Genomic DNA, 19,385 nt, shown 5'->3' on the forward strand with positions numbered 1-19,385 from the left:
ACCCAATACAACCTTAAATATTGAGTCTGTTCTGCTATGGCTATGATCTGAAAAAGTGGGTCTGTCCCACGAAAGGTCATCACCTAATAAATTATTTTCTTAGTCTTTAAAGTGCTACTGGACTGCTTTTTTGTTCTGATTAACCAAGTTTTTACATTCTCTGCACTTGTTTTCTTACACACACCAAATGGCCTTTTTTTTTTAAGCTGAACAATCAAAATTTCCATCAGTTTGGATTCCATTAAACAGACTGGGGAGGCCCTGATAATTGCAGGTATGAAAAGTGGGGCCTGAGGTGAAAAGTTTGCTCACCCTGCTTCAATGCTCTGGATCCCGTTAGCCTCTTACGTGACTAGGTGCATTTCCCCACAGCTGTACAGGTGACACCTGTTCTCAGAGTTGATCCTATGACAATCCCCTAGAGGCTTCCTGGCTACTACCCGATTCATTTTGCCACAAGAGCGCCCCCCCCACCCCCATTCATTCCAGGCCCGGATGCATGGAGATGCCCATCTCTCTATGAACTGACTCTTCAGCCTGCATTCCAAGAGGATTAGGCAGCTACCGTACCACCTATTGCCTGCACCTGGCAACAACCGGAGATCTGGACATGACTCCCAGGCAGGACTCACCCAGAGGAGGCTGCAAAGCCGCTGGTGGGGGGCAGCCTTGTGCAGCCAAAGAGCTGCTGCAGTCAAACTCCAGTGTGACCACAGGAAATGTGATCTCGGCTCAGCCTCTCCTTCCAAATAGGGAGGGGAAATTTCTACCTTCTCTCTCTCTCTAGCTCTCCTCAGTGAGCAGCAGCTCAGGCAGAACAAATGGCCATAATCAGAAGGGTGGAGCACATTCCCTAAACCTAGCCCTGCCCTAGATTTTCCAGGCATCCCCAGGCAGGCAAGAAACCTTGTCCGGAAACCACTTCACCCTCCACCCTCCCCTGTCTCCCCAGTTCCCACCAGCACTGGGGTTCCAGATCCTTTGGCGAGGGCTCTGCAGGGAAATGGAAGCTCACAAAACCAGAGAAGCACAGTCGTGGCCCTTTAAGAAGAGGTCCTGGAGATACAGGAGCAGGTCGTGGGCTGAAACCCAGAGTTTACACCGCCTGCAGATCTGGTCCATTGACATCAGTGACACACTGCCCATTTTCAGAACATCGCAGTGGGCAGCACTGTCAGCTGGTGTAAGAGGCAAAGAGAGGCAATGCCTCCCTTAGGTTTGAGTGCTCAACCTCTCCCCTCTTGCTGTCCCTATCCTGACAGTTCCTGAAGGCCCCTACAACAGGCTGTACCAGCTTGCAGACAGGTGACTCTTCCCTCAAAGCTTATAGAATCACAGAACGCTAGGACTGGAAGGGACCTCGAGAGACCATCGAGTCCAGCCCCCTGCCCCAATGGCAGGGCCAAGTACTGTCTAAACCATCCCCGACAGACATCTTATCTGTTGACCTAAAAGTGAAAAGCTTTTCAGCTTGCCAGACCTATCAGCATAACATTGAACCTATGAACTACAAGAAGTCCTGTGGCACCTTATAGACTAACAGATATTTTGGAGCATGAGCTTTCATGGGCAAAGACCCACTTTGTCCGATGCCTTGAGCCTGTGCAAGAGATACTGCAATCATAATTGAAACCATGTAGCAGGCATGTGCCAACTCTGAATTTACGGACAAAACCAGTTGTACGTTACTATGTCTACAGGACCTTATCTTAAAATTTGCTTTAAACATTTCATTAGTTTGCGGCTGAAGCTTATAAAAATCACACCTCTAAAAAATCCTTGTGTAGGTATTTAGATGCACACTCGTGGAGTATAGCAAAATTTCATAATCATGTCTTTTCATGAAAATTACACAAAATAAGTTAGTGTTCCCCTTTCCTAAAAGCAATGAACGTTGTTATGAACACACTGAACAGCTCTGACTGATTAATTTCAAACAATGTCTTTGTTTCAGTGAGTTTATGTAGGAAGCTAGAAGGGTTAAGAGTATATTTAAAAATATAAAATCAGCTTGGAAATACTGATTAAGAAAATATAAAACAGAGAAGGGCTGCCCCATGCACTCCATAGTATTTAATACTGTATGCAGAAGGACAACTGACTTCCCCTTCTCACAAAGCTTTTGCAAATCAATCTCTGACAAACTTCAGGTTATATCACAAAACCTATGACTGACATTTTTCACTCCCAAATTTAGTGCTTATAATTAAGTACCTTCTGCATGCCCAGACTTTGCAATCTGGCATGCGGTGGAAAACATGCTCCATTTTCTTTATAAAGAAATTTTAGAAGAGTGGGTTTTTTACCTCCCCTCCCAATGTTATTTGCTACATTTGGGTTCAAGGATTTGCCTGGAATGGCTGAGCAGAGAGAAGAGGGAGAAATTGGGGAAAGTATCAGAGGGGGAGCCAAGTTAGACAGTATCTTCAAAAACAAGAAGACCTGGGGCACCTTATAGGCTGATATTTTGGACCATAAGCTTTCGTGGGCAAAGCCCCGCTTCATCAGATGCATGAGTGGGGGGTTCCTGAGGAGGGTTTAAACATATGGGCTCATAAAAAGGAGGGAGTCCCAGTCAAGAGGTGGGCCAGAGTTGACAAGGTCAGTTCAGTCACGGAGGAGGTAGGCCATAAAACCCCTAAAGGGGCACAGGAGCAGTCTGACCCAAAAAAAACAAACAAACCAAACTTAAAGTTTAAATAGGGTTATCCCCCCACTACCTGTTAGTCAGATGTCTGCATCTTCAGTGTACTCCAGAGGGTAATTTGCAGCTGCTGCCAGTCAGTCAAACTGAAAAAAAGAAACGCCTGTCAGTGCCAAGTGGATAAGAGAAGGCAGGTAAAGTACCAGTACATATTCTGTCCTGACCTCCGTACAAGGGGAAACCAGGAATCAGGAGCCCTGGTCATGACATCCCTTACCTGCAAGGGGCTGGAACCACAAGGTTCACTCTCTGTTCTGTCATTTACATGTTTAGTTTGGAGGATTTCATCCAAGATTTGTACTGACCTAGCTGATATTTAAAAGGATCCTGACAGAAAAGGCAATGAAGACCCTGATCCTAGAAGGTACTAAGAGAGCTCCCTTGAAGGTGTGGCAAGGCAAGAACAGCAAGAACAAAAGAACTGGAAGGGACCTCAAGAGGTCATTGGGGCCAGTCCCCTGCCCCCACAGCAGGACTAAGAACCATCATCCCTGGCAGGTCTTTATCTAACCCGCTCTTAAATATCTCCTAGGATGGCAATTCCATGACCTACCTACGCAATTTATTCCAGAGCTTAAGCACCATGACAAGTAGTTTTTCCTAACGTCCAACCTAAATCTCCCTTGCTGCAATTTATCCCAAAGAAAGAATGAACTATAAAAATATGATCTTAAATCTTTTAAGAAAAGGAAAACCAGCTGCTCAAGAATAGCTGATGGGCTGAAAGACAGCTGATGAGTTCACACTGCCTTAGGTTAAAGTGAGGTGTTACAAGTCCTTGTTCCACAAAGATTGCGTAATGCAGTGCAGCTAACACTTCAGGTCTGTGTGGTTTGCACATTCTGCTCTCAGCTGTACCAGTATAAATCTGGAAGACACTGTGTATGATGGGAGAAGGATTCTGGGTGGGGAAGTCCGGCTAGAGAACAGGGACATGAGACAGGCAAACTACAAATCCCACAAGGTAGTGACGCATCATAGTCAAATGGGGGTTGGGCTTCCACTCTTATGAAGAAAAATCAAAATTTTTTTCCCCCAGGAAAAGAGACATTATGGTGAAAAAATTAATTAAATCCAAAATCCTGTGCAAACAGCCAGTTTAGATAGAACATGTTCAGCCAGCCCTGCCAAACACCACTCGGTCACCGCATGTCTGCCTCATCCCAAGGATTCCAGAGATGGAAGCCCACCAGAGGCTGCCATGGGCTGGTTTGCAAAGGCGCCAGATTGGAAACCCCAGGGCTTCAGCCCCAGGCAGGGGGCCTGTAACTCAAGCCAGGGGTGGCTGGTGAGGGGGGAACATGGAGGGACGCTGGCCATGTGAATGCCCCCTCACCGGGAGAAAGGGCCAGATCAACCCCACCTCTCCCTTCCCTTGCCCTGCCCCTTCTTGCTTCTTTTTTTCCTGGCCACCTGGCCCCAAGTGATGCAGCCCAGAGGGAGTAGTGGGGCCAGAACTGGTGGGTCTGCCCCACCCCCACATTCACCAGCAGCAATGGGGGAAGCAATGCAATGTGGCTTCCCCTCGCTCTGCTCTCCTGGCTGTATCGCTCTGCTCCCTGCCAATGAGTGCGGGGGCTGGCCCATCTCTTCCTTGAGCAATGTGGTCCAGGGGGAGCAGAGCAAGCTGGGAAGGGCGCAAGGCCCCCCACCAGTTCCCCAGATGCCTGGGGATTCTTGCCCTAGCAGCTGCTGGCTAGACCCTTGCCTCTCCTACCCATGGCGTTTGGGGTAGCAGGTGCACCCTCCGGCCCCATAATGACAGAATCACAGAATCATAGGGCTGGAAGGGATCTCGGGAGGTCATCTAGTCCAGCCCCCCGCTTCAAGCAGGATCAACCCCCACAAAGTCATCTCAGCCAGAACCTTGTCAAGCTGGGACTTAAAAACCTCGAGGGATGGAGAATCTACCACCTCTCTAGGCAATGCATTCCAGTGCTTCACCACCCTCCTGGGGAAGTAGTTTTTCCTAATACCTAACCTACACCTCTCCCTTTTCAACTTCAGACATTACTCCTTGTTCTGCCATCTGACACTATTGAGAACAGTTTCTCACCCTCCTCTTTAGAGCTCCCCTTCAGTAAGTTGACATCTCTGCCTGCCCCCCAGGGCCTCAGCGAGTCTAAGCCAGCCCTGGCAGCCCCACTAAAACAGAGTCGCGACCCACTTTTGGATCCCAGCCCATGGTTGGCCTAAGGTTTGTCTGCACCAGGACTTGGGTTGGAAGTCTGTCTCTTGGGAGCAGTGTGTGAATCTTTCACGCCCCTGAGCAACGTTGCTAGGCCCACCGAAGTCTTCAGGGTAGGACAGGCCTCCACAATTTGTCCAAGGTCAGACAAGGTCGAAGGAGTCTGCAGCAAAGCTGGGAATGGAGCCCCCACTCTCTCCAAGTCTGAGCCTTTGGCTTTAAACCACAAAAGCCAGCCTTCCTCTGGCTGGGCCGCTTCCCCCTCCCATCACCAGCTCACTTCCTGACGTTACAAAACTCAGCCCGAGCGCAGATGGGCCAGAGAACCGCACAGCGAAGAACCTCATCCAACCTCCCCACCCCACATCCCAGCACAGCTCTTAGCTGTTAGAAGCCGTGGGCAGGAGCGGGGAGTTCAGTTCAAGGCCCCATCTCCAAGTCAAGGTCTTCGCAGTAACAAATAGCTCCTCACCAAATGGCCTGGCACAGGAATACGCCGTATGTAATTCCCCCCAAACAGCTGAAGCACGGACAGATTTCTAGCTGTCAGAATGCATCAAACCTTGAGACGTGAGGGCCAGATCCCTTCAGACATATGGGCTGCAAAGTTTTCCAGCTTCTGAAGCAAATGAGTAAATCTCCTTAGCATGTACTGACAGCACCAGGGTGGAGGGAGAGAGATTCCAACCCTCTTCCTCAGTTAGATCTGTGGTGGTAGGGGGGCAGCAACAGAAATATGCTGCATAATTAAGCTCAAACAACATCCCAGCCCTTTACAACCTATATTTTGTGTTAATTCACATCAGTTCTGATTCTGGCCCTTTGCTTCCCTTCACTGAGAGGAGCTGTCCAAAGAAATTAAGGGTCTACATCTGATCAATTACTCTTGTTGCAAGGAGTGAGGGGGATTTTCAGAAGGCCATAGGGATCTTATGGTTAAGGCATCAGGCAGGAACTCAGGTGAAAAGGATTCCGCTCCCGACTTTCACACAGGCTCACTGTATGACCCTGGCCAATCCACTTATTCCCCCGTTTGCCTGTTTAGACCGGAAACTCTTTGGGGCAGGGGCTGTTACAGCTCCTGGACAATAGCCCCAATCTCAGGTAGGGGCCAGTGTCCCCTGTAAACTGAGCACTTAGATGGCCACCTAGGAGAGATTCAGGTGCCACCCAGCTGATTAGCAGAGCAACACGTGTTTCTGTTGGTGATGCACTTCCATACATGCCTTGGTGCACATAACAAAATTTATTCCACCCATGGATGGGAAAAAAAATTAGAGGGAACTCTGGCTGGGGCCACTAAATCCCACTGCACTGGCTTGTGCCACTCCCAAAGATGTCAGCGCAAGCAACAACTGTGCTGAAGATGAGTCCTCTTGGATGTAGAGAAGGCATTCAGGGTTGGCCAGAGTGCCATGTGAGCCATGCAGAGAGTAATCTGCCAACACCCTGCAGTGTGAAGGGATGGGGGCTGCCATGAGGGTGGAGGATGTGTGAACATGTGGTTTAGGTCACTGCTCAGGGTTCGTGCTACAACACTGAGCCCTAACCGCAGCCTCTCCCCACACCTCCGCCCTCCCTCCCTGCCCATTCTCAGAGCCAGCTTCAGCACACGTTCACAGGGCTCAGAGAGAGAGAAGAGCAACTCTGCGAGCTCTTGCCCTCAACTCACACATCCTTCCACTCCATTCACTACAACCCTTTCAGATCCCCAGCAAAGCAGAGTCATGTCGCGCCAGTACCCCAGTTGAAGCGGGGCTGGGTTCTGTCTTTCAGGCCATACACGCAATCGACAACAACTCCTGGCCGGCCGAGGTGTCAGGTGCAGGAGTCAGGGTGTTAACCCCAATGTTCTGGCTAAATTCCATTTCAAGTAATTACCTTCTCTCTCTCTAAGGCCTTGTGTGTGCGCATCATTAGTATAGTTACAATAAGGCACACGGTACGAGCACTCAAGTGTTTGTACTGTTATGCCTTATTCCTAAGCAGAAAGGGGAATAAGTTACACCAGTACATACAGGTACAATTGCATCTATGCAGGCCACTGTACCAGCTGGGCTATTTCAGTAAAAAAAAAATCACCCTCCTTGTAAATGTAGTGACACTAGCACAAAAACTGTATCAACCCCAGGCTTCAGCAGCCCCCCAGCAGTTAACGGTGTTGCAAGCAGCAGGGGTTCAAAAATCACAACAGGCCCCCAAAATATCCTGAGATAGCTTGGAAAAAAAAAATCACAAAGGCATTTTTTTAAACAATATGTTTGGATTCTTCGGGTTTGCCGTCTACTTCCAGAGCTTTCAGCAGCCACATTTCCAAGCTTTTTTATTGCAACATTGAGGAGCAGAAACGTTTATTTTTTGAAGTCTCACAGGGTATCTGGGTTAGGTGGTCACTTCACAAACCACAAGCAGACCCATAGCACTTTAAGGACTAACAAATTTATGAGGTCATCAGCTTTCATGGGTAAGACCCCTTTCTTCAGATGAGTGGAGGAGACAAATAGAATCCAGGGTTTATACAATGGCAGGGAAGGGCTACCTATTACTAATGGGACCAATAGATGAAGCAAATTCAGTAAGGTGTGTCTCATTCCTGCCAATATCAATGGAGGGGAAATTTCCCTTGTCACGCATACGATAGTTGAGAGCTCTGAAAGCTGAGATCCTATGCCTTGAGTCCAGATGCTGGGGCTGTAAACCCTGAATTATCACAAGGGCCCTGATAAAAATCACTAGTGTCGTCAGTTGTGAGCAGAGCACATGCAGTGTCTTTCATTTCCATCCTTCAGCTGCTGGGCAGACTCTGCAAACGCTGCATTGCCACTCAGATGGGGAAGCCTTTGAGTGGTCCACGAAATGGTCACTCTATTATACACAGTGGTCCATCCTCTTCTGCCTGGCACCTTATGATGTTATTTCCACCAGGACAAGTGAGCAGGAAATGCTACTCTTGGCTACTTTGCACTGGTGGAAATGACTGCTCAAGGGACAGGGGAAATGAGGTGCAGTAACTTGCACTAAGGCTACAGTCTACACTACAAGCACTACAGCCTCTCCCTACAGAAGGGCACTTTCCATCCCTGCTGTAGTCCAGAGCTTCAAATGGCAGTAAAGTGGGCAGAAGAATTATTCTGTCTACCTACCCACACCCACACTGAGGATTAAACTGACCTAACTACAGGGCTCAGGGTATGTAATTTTTCACAGCCCTGAGTCAGGACATAAGTAGGTTGATCTAATTTTTAATTACAGACCACACTATGTCTCAGTCAAGAGCCCTTTGGCCTCTACCACAGCTCACTGGCCCCCTGTCTGAGCACCACTTTAACACCCCTCGGTGGTTACACAGACTAGGTGACATGCCCAAGATCACACAGGAAGCCTGTAGCAGATCAGGGACTTTAACCCAGGGCTCCAGAGACCCAGGACATGCTTTAACCACTAGGCCACTTCCTCTGACAGCCTGGCAGCTACTATAGAAACATCAGCTATTGTTTACAAAGACCACAAAATAGACAGCAAAATCTTGTGTGTGTGTGTACTTTGAGAGATATTTTATGGAACAAACTATTCTGTTAATCACAGAGGTATCGGGCTTGGGCAGGGCTCAAGAGGTCACCCAGCTCATTCCAAGCCAGGAGCCAGTATATTTCAGCACCCCAATGGGAGTTTGCCCGTCCTGTTCTTTAAAACCTCCAATGATGGCATTCCACAACCTCCCCTGGTTCCCTAGCCCAAGGCTCAACGACACGTAATGTTATGACGCTTTCCCTAATGTCCAACCTTTAATTTCCCCTCCTGCAAGCTAAGCTGACTCTTGGCCCAACCAGAGCAGAACCAGAAGACAATCCAGAGCTATCCTCTTTACAACAACCTTTTACAGACTGGAAGATTTTTCTGCCATTTGTTATGCCAACTATAAAGAGTCGCTGCCCCTAAGAACCGCAGGCCAGGTGGTTAGCTGTGCTTTACTGCGATAGACTGGCTAAGAATTATAACACCCACCCAACTCCTCCTTTCCACCAGCCCCTCTTACTTTTTACACCGAGGATAGCCAACCAGGTAGGGATGAAGAGCCTGGACAGAGTGCAAAGAGCCACGTGGATAAGAGTGCAAAGAGCCATGCATTGCATATTTATTCTCAATCTACCCATCAATATAGATGTATATTATACCCATAAATAGATAAAAATAATTATATAATATGTGGCTCAATGCCCTCCCCCACAGCCAGGCACCCCCAGCCTCCTGCTCTAAGCCGTCCCCTTCCCCTCTTCACTGGAATCTTTTCAGAATCTGGGTCTCACCTTTTCAGAGTAGGGACAGTCATTACTGTGAGTCTGTAAAGCTCCCAGCATATCGAAACACCCACCAGGGCAGGCATAGAAACAATGCAGACACACAGTCAGGGCACAGGCTGTAATGCGCGGGTCTGCTCCTGATGATCAGCCAATCGGCTTGGGGAAGTCGCTGTCCTGCTTTAGTTCCTGTTGATCTGTTTTGTGTCGCTGACCATAAGCTTGTGGAGGGCAGGGACTGTCTCACCCTCGGTGTCTGTGCAGCACCTGGCAGAATGGGGCCCTGACCTCAGTGATAAGGTCTGAGGGTACCTCTGCGCTGCAGCGTAAACCTAGAGGTTAAATTCAAGCTCACACAAATCCACACCAATCCAGGGCTTGGATCTAGGATAGAGACAGGCACCCTACCGCTGTTCTATCTGTGGCCTAGGAGCCTCTGTTTACTATTGCTCATGTGCAGGGTTGACAGTTTTTGCGCCTTCCCCCACCCCCATCACTATTATTAATGCGACACACACGTAAAGCCAGGGCAGGGGAAGTGAGGCACATGCTGATTGTGCACATCGGCTGTCAGAGCCGTGCACTTCCTTCGCGTCCAATCAAAGCACGGCGACACTTCAATGGGAACACCCTGCAAAGTCGAGGGACGCCAGCAGAGTTAGTAAAAATCCCCTCTCCCGGGAGCCAGTCTTGGTTACGACCATCTTGTGGCCCGCTGAGATGAAGGAGGGCCTCTCGTGCGGCCCACTCACTAGTTCAAGCTGCCCATTGCTGATTCTAGGGTCTCAGGATTCCACTGGGTTGAAGGATCTGAGCCAGAGTCTAACTCCAGGTACAAGCCCTGTTGCTCCGCAGTGTAGACACAGCTATATTGGACTCGTGCTCTGGAAAGTGCTCAAGGAAGACTGGGATAAGGGCGGTGGGACTTGGGCCCAACTAAGGCCGTGTAGATGGTGCAGCCCAGGATCAGGACTCAGGGTTCAACAATTCTTCACCAGGGGTTGCACACACATGTAAAGGCTCATGTCCCAGGCTGACGACCCTGAGCCTCTAGGGAAGGAAGGAAACATTGCAAGGTTCCTGGCACCTTGACCTGGAGAAGAGAAGACTCCAGAACTAAAGATTATTATTTACTTGACAGAGGAGGAACTTTGGGATTAAGTGTTATGGCCATGGTCGTGCATAGAGTCTGTAGCAAAGTAGAAATTAAATCCAGGTTTCTCAGACCTTTCAACCCTATGGAGTGGCAGCTGATGAAGAAGGAAGCCCCATGCCCAGGCCTGACCCAGAGGTGTCACCTGAGTCCTGCTAGAACTTTGGCTTGTCTGCTGAGTGGAACCATGAAGATGTCTCCCGGCTGGAGCTGGACACACACAGACCCCGCCGAGTCATTTCATATTAAAGGCCGCCAAGGGGTACCATGCTGTGGAGTGGTTGGTCACTCAGCAACCTGTGCTGTGCTGGACGGCCTGGCAAGCCCCTCATGAAAGACATCCACAGCCCCTGGGAAATAATATAGGTGCCACACTATGCTACCTGTCCCTGAAGGCGGATTGGAATGAGGCAGGAACACACAGCTCCTTATACACAGCCAAGTTGGACGTGGTGCAATTCATTCACAGGGTTTATAGTGCTAAGGAATTGTAAGATTCTCTAGTCTATAAAGCCTCATGAACAGCCCGGGTCATCACATTCCACCCTGGCACCCTGCACAGAGGCTAAGAACTTGTGCTTGGATCCTGCATCTCTTCCAGAAATACAGAAAATTCACCCATGGTGGCTTTTCCCAATGGTTAATCACCCTCACTGTTAAAATACGCATCTTAAAATGCATTGGAATGATTGAAGTCGAGGTGTGCATTCAGTTGGAACTGTTCGCCTGTGTGTCATATGCCCTAGAGTGCTATCAGCAAACAGTGATTCTCCTCAAACTTCGGACGCCTGTGCTCTTGGCTCAAGAAACTGCAGATTCTAGTCCCACTAGTTCGGTGGCATTCCCATTGGCTATGACACACAACACAGTGACATGTGGGAAGGCCTCAATGACCCTGGATGAGTCACAGGTGACAGGTAATTCTGAGAGAGCACAGGATGGATTTATGAGAGCCTAATCCAAAAGTCAATTAAATCGATGGCAAAATTCACTGGCTTTGAAGTCAGGAGGCTTCGTGCACCTTCCTCATCATCTCATTGCTTGGGACTGAATGACAGAGGGTAGATTACTCCAAAATAGCCCTGCTCTCTGCATTCCCTCTGAAGCGCCTGACCCAGAGGCTGCAACTACGCTACAGTTATCGACCCATTGTCGGGGCCCGTTTTAAGCACAGGCAGCTCAGCCCTCCCCCACTCGAGCCTCGTTAAGGACCTTTGCAAGTTTGCCTGGCTCTGAGCTCAAGTTTCCATTGCAATGCCCTCTGGGTATTTATCCCGCTGCACCTGGCACAGCTCCCAGAAGCAATGGATTCTGGGAGATTTCAAAAGGTCGCGCAGAGCACCGTGGCAGAGTCGCATGCAGAAAGAGGGGAGGTAGGGAGTAATTTGGCCTGTCTGCATCCAGGCCAGGATTTCCAGGGTCACTTCAAACAGACAGAGCGGAGACGCTCACTGCAAAAGTCTCACCCAGCTGTATTTGGCTCACAGAAAATGAACGGAGCGAGGGGAAGAGGAACCTGGGGTTTTAAAGGTTTTTATCCCCGTCCTAAACAAATGGCAAAGTGATCCTTTTCCTGCTTCTTTTATCCTGCCGTGGCAGGTATGTGTACCTCTACTTTGGCAAAAACAGACAAAAAAGAGGATCAAACATGCCAGGACAGGGACAGAGCCTGAGTTTAACCACTAGGCCATCCCCTCCTGCAGAGTCAGGACTAGCAACCAAAGGCTGGGCTGCACACAGTGCCCTGGTATAAGGATGCAGAGCAAGGAACTGATTTTTTTCCACCAGTACCGTCAACCCCAGGACCATCCCAATGTGGATGGAATCTAACCGCCAGGAGTTAAAGCAGAATAGCTTATCCCCCTGTATAAGCACTTTTCTACCAATATAACTACATCCGCTGAGAATCAAGGCCGGATTCAGAAAGGGGCTTTCAGAGTTGTAACCCAGGGCCCTGGGCTAATGGAGTGGGGGGCTGCAGAAAGATCTCCAGGACACCAAAATCGCAAATTTTGGGAGATCTGGGCTGCAACCACAAAAGCCCCTGCATAATGTCTGTGACTGGCTGACGGGGAGTGGAGGGTGTGGACCATGAAATTCTGTGTGCTGCAGTTCCTCACCCCCACCCCAACTGCCTGCCATGAGCCCCCTCCCATGCTCCAAACCCTTTGGCCCCAGCCTGGAGCCCTCGTCTATACCCCTAATGCCCAACACCTCACTCAGATCCCTCTCCCCTTCCACACCCACCCTCCTGCCACAACCTGCAGCCATCTCCCACCCTCTGAACTAGTGTCCCCAACAAGTTGAGGGCTTGGGCAGCTACTCAGGAGGGATTCAGGTGCCACCCAGCTGATTAGCAGGGTGCCCACAGCCAGCAGCATGTGTTTCTATGGGTGGTGCACATCCACACATGCCTCGGTGCATGTAAGACAATTTATTCTGCCCCTGGATAGAAAAAATTAGAAAGAACACTGATCTGAACCCCTCCTTGTGGTCCCACCCATAAGTCTAGCAGCCCCAACAAAATCTAATAAGCCCAGGCCCCAGAAGAGTTAATACATTCCTGCTGGGGCGGGGGGTATTACATTCCTATTGACTGTGTTAAAGCAGTGCAACTTTAGTGTGCAAATAAGGCCCAAGGGATCCTGATTCCCAGGCCCCTGCCCTAGCCATTAGCCCCCACTCCCCTCCCTTCTGTGAGAAGCTGCTACGTTAAGTCTCTGACAGGAAGCTCCAGTAGTCACTTTCTCCTCGGAAAGGCGCCTCTTGTGGAAGGTGGTGGTTTTGGCCCTTTGCATCATAGCCAGGTGTTATTGAGGCCTTTGAGAACCTGCTCAAAGGGACAGCGGGAGGCTCTGTTCCTGCAATCACTCAAACCATGCCCCAGGCCCATCATTAAATCAGTGACAAGCCAAGGAAGCCACTGAGGGGCTGTGACAAGTGGTTCAAAATCCACCATGGCCGTCCCTCTGGCAGGTTCTCCACTGCTTTCCCCAACAACCGGTCAGCCCTGGCATGAGGACGTGGCTACAGGATGCCAAAGGCCAACTCCCCAGGACAGGTTCTTAAGCATCCTTTCCTCAGAGGGCCATGGGGCTCCCAGCAGAGCAATACTCATGTGTAGCTTAGGGGGAGTCAGTTAAGAATCAGGGTCTGATTTTCAGGACCTCCGTTCCTGCACTCGAGGCCGGGGTGCAGTGGGGTGGGAGAAGGTAGATTTAAGCCACCTCTGGGTTTTGACCCCTGGTATCAGCTAGAGCAACCTCGGGGCTGCTCTAAGTTATGCTCTACTCCCACAGTGCCCTACTGGCCCCGGGAAGCAGTGAGTACTCACATGATACACTCCAGCCATGCCCACCTCCCACCAGAGCCTGGGAGCAGACTGAGTTCTTATGCCACCTCCAAAGCAGCCGAGAAGGCCGCCTGCTCTGGGGAGATTCTAGGACGTCCACTCCAACCCACTATAATCTGCCAGAGCAGCTGATCAGAGTGCAACCGAGAACCGGGCCCAGATTGTGGAGGAGGGAAGGGTGGCATGACCACAATCTCCCCTTCCTTTTTTTTCAGTTTCCTCTAGCAACGAGCCTGGACCACAACTTTTGGTCTGCAGCCCAAACTTCCCCATCATTTGGCAAGCGGTGTGGATCAGCAGCCACCTCTGCTTTTGAGGGCCCCCTTGGTAACTGACTTCCTGGCCTCCAGTGGGCCACTGAGAGAGCCAGACCCTCATTCTCCTTCCAGGAAAGCTCAGTAACACCACTCTGCTCGTTTAATGAGGCCTTCATGTGGGGAGACAGCATAGACATGCTTGCTTCAAGGACCCTTTGCACAACCAGAGCATGACCACTGCCATGTAAAGAGACCTAGCTATCAGCAGGAATCAGCTCTTCTCCATCTTAGGCTAATAAGATGGCCAGATATTCAAAGGCTCTGAGACACGGACAACTCATGCTGGGGAGCGGGAGTTTCCCTGGACAGAAGAATGCAGGGGAGCTCTCCCCACAAAACAGAAATGGACAACATGGTGGTCATGCTGGCTCAGGGGCTCCCCTAGGAACGTTATCATGGCTAAGAAAACAGAAGATGATGATGCACAGTGGGGAGCAGTCACGAAAAAGGGGAGCTATGGTTGACCCTAGTCTCTTGGGGCCAGGTTCACAGAGAGGCCAAGAAGCCACAGAGATTGTGGTTGGACTTGTGGGTGGTCTGCAGGAGCTGTCAAAACCCAGGAAAGATGAGCAGAATAGGAAAGAAGGGAGAGATATAGAGTGATACCGGAGACTAGCTAGAGCAATGTCTTGGGTCAGATCCCCACCTAGAGTAAATCAGCGTCGCTCCTCTGAAGCCAGGGATGCTGAGCTGACGCTCTGTCCCATCAAGGGAGAAAATGAGGAAGCTAACAAGGATATCTCACACTTAGGGTCTGTGCAAGCGACGGGTCTTGGTTTGGTCCTCACCCTTTGTCCGTCTCATTTGTGCCAAGCGCGCTCCCTGGGAGGCACGGACCACTCCCAGGGCTACCTGAGAGGCAGGGACTGGCTCCCAGAGGCTGATTGCTACTACCCAAATGCAAACAGTAAAAAGGGACGGGGACAGGGGTTTAAAGGCAGAGAGAGGCTGCCCAGAAAGCTGTTTCACAGGGAGACGTCAATCCTGGGGTAAAATCCAAGTACAGACAAGGCAGAGGTGGCTTTTAGCTTGCTCTAAAGAGCCAAGATCAAGACCAGGCCCTCAAATGCAGCTGGATGATGTAGGGAGGTGATGATGTAGCTAGAAGAGAGAGAAAATGGAAAGGAGGGAGAAAGACAAAAGGTAAGGAAGGAAGGATGGTCCAGCGGTGAGAAACAAATTGCAGGTGACCAGGAGTCAAATCCCCACTCTGCCACAGATTTCCTGAGTGACTTTAGGCAAGTCACAATCGCTCGGTGCCTCAGTTTCCCATCCACAAAGCGAGGGCTCTAAAAGCACCCAAGATAACCAGACCATAGTGGATCTGATGAAGTGAGTCTGTCCCATGAAAGCTCATCACCGAACAATTAATTGTGTCAGTCTTAAAAGTGCTACATTTCTGCTGCTTTGTTTTGCTGAGCCCAGACTAACGCGACTAGCTCTCTGTTGCTACAGACCATCGTTGGTCCACCCGGGGATGCGAATAGGTGTTGGGGGAGCAATACCTCTCCCCCTTTCTTCACAGCTGCTGGGCGGCCGGGCGGGGAGCGACAGAGTAGCTTGAGGGTCAAAACAACCAGCAGATGTTCGGAGAGCGGCCACAAGCCACGCCAGGCCCATGGGATGCAAATGTGGGGTGATGTGTGACCGTTGGAGCTGCCAAGTTTCACTCTCACTGGCCAACTTCCCTCTTGCCAGGACAGATACAGAAGTGAAACTGACAGCTGGATGGATGCTGGAGGAGCGGGGGAGAGGGGAGGGGGCGGGGGAGAGGGTGATGAGAGGAAGAGGGGATGTAGGAGGGACAAGGATTTAGCCTGGAGCCCAAACGCAAACAAGTCATCACGCAGAGCCGGGTGCCTCAACAGCCGGTCGCTGTGCAACGGAAAATGTTCACGAGCAAAATGTTTGGAGCAGCCACAAAAAATGTTGCATTGGCCCAGGCTAGCAGGTACCTGGCTGCAGCAGGGTGTCACTCCCCATGGTCCACCCGTGGTGTCAACATAAATCCACCCCCTTTCCTACGGCCACAGCAGGAAAGCCCTTCTCCCCCCACATGGCTGGATGCAGCAGGAATGCTCACCACCGCCCGCGCGCGCGCACCCACACCCACACCCACACCCACACACAAACCAGTTGACACCATTTGAGCATGTGGCCCATGTAATGTGGAAGCAGCACCAGGGTGCCAACCCTACTCTGCACGATGCATCACAGAAGGGGTCAGAGAGCAGAGGCGGCGGCCTCGGCACCACAGAGAGCTTACCCTCTGAGCTGTGTTACACTCCTCTTGCCCAAGGGGAAACTGAGGCATGGAGTCACCAATCCCCGCTTACCACAGAAAATTGGAAACAGAACCCATGAGTCTTAGCTTTCAAACTCAGACCCTCCTGACTGAGCTGCACTGCCTCTGTCCCTAACTACAGTTCCCTCTATTTTTACCATGTGTGGGCAGAATTAATTTTGTCATATGCACAAAGGCAAAGGCGCATGTGCACCACCAGTAGAAATCTGGCAATGTGAATATACCGGGCAGGATATGGCAGGGGAAGATGCTGGGTTTCTATTTATTTTACAGATGAACCCAGGACCCAGAGGGCCTGACAGTCTTTTGCCCTGCACCTTGGACAGCCCTCTACACCCAGGCAATGTGCACAGCTCAGGCCCTCTTTGCACAGGCATACCTGGTGGTGCATGTCCAAGGGCACCAGAGAGACCTGCCCATAGCATTTTGTATTTGCCCTACAGGACGGACGTTTGTGGGTCAAAGTAGGTGTAGGTGTCACTCTGGGTCAGTGACACCTACTAATTTAGCAGGGCCAAACTGCTGACGGTACTTCTCAACTACCAGGCACTCTGCCAGACCTCCAGGCACTTTACACCAGGTAATTAACCCTTACAGCTCCACAGATAGGTGCCGTTACTTCCATTTTACAGAGGAGTAACAGAGGTTAAGAAACTTGCTCACAGTAAATCAGCATCAAAGCCAGGCAGAGAACCCAGGGTTTCCGAGAGTTCTAACCACTAGGCAATACAGCCTCTCTTCCCTGCTCAGAGCCTAGAACAGGGACCAGCAACCAAAACAGCAAGAGCAGTCCTTTCTTTTTAGTCCAGTAAAAAGCTCAATAATTCAAGAGCCGCAATGCATGCAAAAAACAGACCGTCCTTAATAAATAGCAGTAAACCATACTCTTTGTAGCCCCTTATTTTAAGAACAGTGCACACATGATAATTTGTAATGCAATATATGTTTACTACAGGACGTTAACAAATATTTTACATATTGTGCTTCCTCACACTTTACATGTGTGTTTGTACTACGATCTTCCTGACTTTCCCTCCTGAATCCACTTATGCCAATTTTGCTTCACATTTAATTTCAGTTTTCCTCCTGAAAATGCATGTTGCCCTTCACAGCATCAATACCGCAAGCTTCTTTTTCTTTTTCAAATTCAAGAGTTTATTAGCAAGGCAATCAAAATGGTCACAGGATCATATCCCACAATGCACTGCGCATATTAAAAGGGGGAGTTCACATATTTGCTATTTAGATATGAGCTGGGGGCTCATTGTTGGGCATTTAGATGTTCACTGTTTACTGAAAATAATGAGTTTGGTTTTGGTTTTTGTTTTTGCTTTAAATTAAACTTTGCAATTAGAGCATCAGGAGCCACAAAGAAGTTCTTAAAGAGCCGCAAGCAGCTCCAGAGCCACAGGATGCAGAACCCCAATACAAGCTCTGATTTCTAGACCTCTATACTCTACTACAGCCTAACACGTCCTTCCAGAGCTCTGTACACCAGTGGTTCAGACCCAGGAAGCTCATCTGTAGAGTTTTTGTAGCATGCTGGGGAGGCCTCTGGAAAAAAAAAATAGATTGAGCCCCTCCCTTCCTGCTGTATAGACTTCAGGAGCCCTGACTCCCAGAGGGCCCCCCCCCCCCACGCCCCTTTCTAACCAGCTGGCTGTACTCCCTCCCAGAGACAGGAAAAGAACCCAGGAGTCCTGATGCTTCCTAATCCCTTTGTTAAATGTTGACTTCTCTCTCTCTAGCTGCCCTGAGGCCCTTCTGCTTGTAGTTCCAACCCTCTAAGGCTCTCAAGGTTAACACCCTAGTGCTTTTGAAGTGTGAACGCAGCTCAAGCACAGACCAGAGTCAGACAGCTGTGGTAGTACAGTGTGGACGTGTCAGCAAGTCTGCAAGACCGAGGCCCAGGTCTACAATTCATCACGGATGCTCCAGAAGTGGCTTGGAAACACCAAGTCCACAAGACCAGGTTCCACAGATTTGGGTTTACGACGCAGCCTATCACAGAATCATGAATGATTAGGGCTGGAAGAGACATCAGGGGGTCAACTAGCCCGACTCCCTGCTCAGAGCAGGGCCAACCCCCAACTAAATCATCCCAGCCAGGGCTTTGTCTACCGTGACCTTAAAAACATCCAAGGATGAGGGTTCCACCACCTCCCTAGGCAACCCATTCCAGTGCTTCACCACCCTCCTGGTGAAACAGTCTTTCCTAACATCCCATCTAGACCTCCCTCACTGCAACTTGAGACCGCTGCTTCTCATTCGGTCATCTGCCACCACTGAGAACAGCCTCTCCTCATCCTCTTCAGGACCTAATTCAGCTAGCTGAAGGCGGCTATCCTATTCCCACACTCACTTTTCTATTCTGCAGACCAGTTCTCTCAGCCTATCCTCATAAGTCATGGACTCCAGCCCCGTAATCATTTTGGTGGCCCTCTGGTTGGCTTTCTTCAATTGGTCCACATCCTTTCTGTTGGGGCCAGGGGAGCGAGGGAGCAAAACTGGATGCTGTATTCTATGTGTGACCTCACCAGTGTCAAATAGAGGGAAATAATCACTGCCTGTGATCTGCTGGCAATGCTCCTACTAATGTAGACACACCCAGAGAGAATACAGGTGTCCTGACTCCTTGCCCAGTGCTTTATCCACTAGGACAGTGTTTCTTAAACTTTTTGAGACCACAGAACACTAAACAATAACACGTTTTGTGGAACACGTATGAAAATTTTCTTTAAAAAAATAAAATAAAAAGAGCAGACCCCAAAAAAAACCCAAACAATGTCTACAGCAAAACCAAAATGAAGTCATTCAATCAGGCATCCTAGCAATGAAGTAGTCACACTGTACCTGATTTTAATAAAAGCACATATAGACCATCAGTGTGTTTTTCCAAACACTCAGGGCACTCCTGTGAGTTGTTCATCGAACACCAGGGCTCTGTGGAACACAGTTTAAGAACAGTGCACTAGATTATGCAGCTACTGGTTTTACTTGAAGATTGAGGGAATACATTTTTTAGTTGATTAAAGCTCTGTATATACTGTAGATTTTTTAAGGAGACA

At 49.7% G+C, this 19,385-nt stretch overlaps 1 protein-coding gene across 8 annotated transcripts in view; it reads right to left on the minus strand.

The window, feature by feature from the left end:
• Positions 1-19,385, minus strand: part of MEF2D (myocyte enhancer factor 2D) — a 219,263-nt gene that overhangs the window by 149,094 nt on the left and 50,784 nt on the right. For all 8 annotated transcript variants that reach the window (XM_074980969.1, XM_074980972.1, XM_074980967.1 and 5 more), the window contains one exon: positions 2,721-2,790. The gene's annotated coding sequence lies outside the window, so the exon portion shown is untranslated. The remainder of the gene's footprint in view (positions 1-2,720; positions 2,791-19,385) is intronic.

This window comes from Carettochelys insculpta, chromosome 30 (genome assembly GCF_033958435.1).
Source record: "Carettochelys insculpta isolate YL-2023 chromosome 30, ASM3395843v1, whole genome shotgun sequence".
In the NCBI taxonomy this organism is placed as follows: Eukaryota; Metazoa; Chordata; order Testudines; family Carettochelyidae; genus Carettochelys; species Carettochelys insculpta.